Source organism: Camarhynchus parvulus, chromosome 2, assembly GCF_901933205.1.
Source record: "Camarhynchus parvulus chromosome 2, STF_HiC, whole genome shotgun sequence".
Classification (NCBI taxonomy): Eukaryota; Metazoa; Chordata; class Aves; order Passeriformes; family Thraupidae; genus Camarhynchus; species Camarhynchus parvulus.
The window spans coordinates 62,746,014-62,746,997 of record NC_044572.1 but is presented as its reverse complement, the minus strand read 5'-3'; the positions used below and the strand labels follow the sequence as shown (position 1 = coordinate 62,746,997).

The window sequence follows — 984 nt, the reverse complement described above, 5'->3', positions numbered from 1 at the left end:
TTTCCAGGCCTAGGGGCTGGGGAGGCCACTGGTTGCAATGCCAGACATTGCAACTTCATCTGTGTTTGAGGGGTCTTAGATGCACTGAGGGAGTTGGTGGGATTTGAATTGCAACCACAGTGGTTATTCCTTTCTGTCCTTCTTTTCTGTTCCTCTGCATTCACTATGGAGGCTGCCAGGGAGGTGTTAACTGTTTCATTTGGATTTTATTATTGGATTTGGCTGGAGAACTGTTGTGGAGAATAGTGTGGAGGGGAGGTCTCCCTCTATCCCTGGTTCAACTTAGGAAATGTGGCAAGGTCACCAAAGAGTGGGCAAATTTCTTTGTCAAGATGTAGACATATTTCATATGGGTCATGAGAAGAGCTCCAACCTTAACACTACCCCCACCAACAGTCTTACAAGAGCTGTGAACTATTTGGCAAAGGAAACTGGCAGTTTTGTAACCAAAATCCAATTTTGCAGGAGAGTTAGCTTTGTGCCTTTTTTTGGATACTGTTTTGCTGCTGTGAAAAGCAATACATATGGAGACCCATTAGAGCCTAAGGCTATTGTTGATGCAGTCTTGACTCATTCTTGGCACTCCTTTACCTTCCTTTGATAGCTCAGCTGGTAGAGCGGAGGACTGTAGGCTGTCTTTGCAAAGTAATCCTTAGGTCGCTGGTTCAACTCCGGCTCAAAGGAAAGATTTTTGAGGCTTGATTTCAGTTTTGTCTTTCACTTTTTTCCAGTTTACACCTTTGTAGAACATCCCCTTCCAACCACTCTATAACCTGTGAGAAATTTAGTCTATTTTCCTTGTCTGATTCAGATGGTTGTTACAGCTGGGGTGCTGTGTCCAGTGTCACTTCTCTATGAACCATTCATTCAGGAGTTGGACTCAATGATCTTTGTGGGTCCCTTTCTACTGAGAATATTCAATGAAATCTAGCTAATCAGTTGATGGCCATCATAAGAGATTCTGTTCCTGCAGAAGCTCAAAAC

The 984-nt window shown here is 43.5% G+C and overlaps 1 non-coding gene across 1 annotated transcript; it reads left to right on the top strand.

Moving 5' to 3' along the window:
- The first annotated feature begins 594 nt into the window (after positions 1–594).
- TRNAY-GUA lies at positions 595–684 on the top strand. The gene is given in 2 exon segments: positions 595–631; positions 649–684. It is a non-coding gene; the product is annotated as a tRNA-Tyr (tRNA).
- The last annotated feature ends 300 nt before the right edge of the window (positions 685–984 follow it).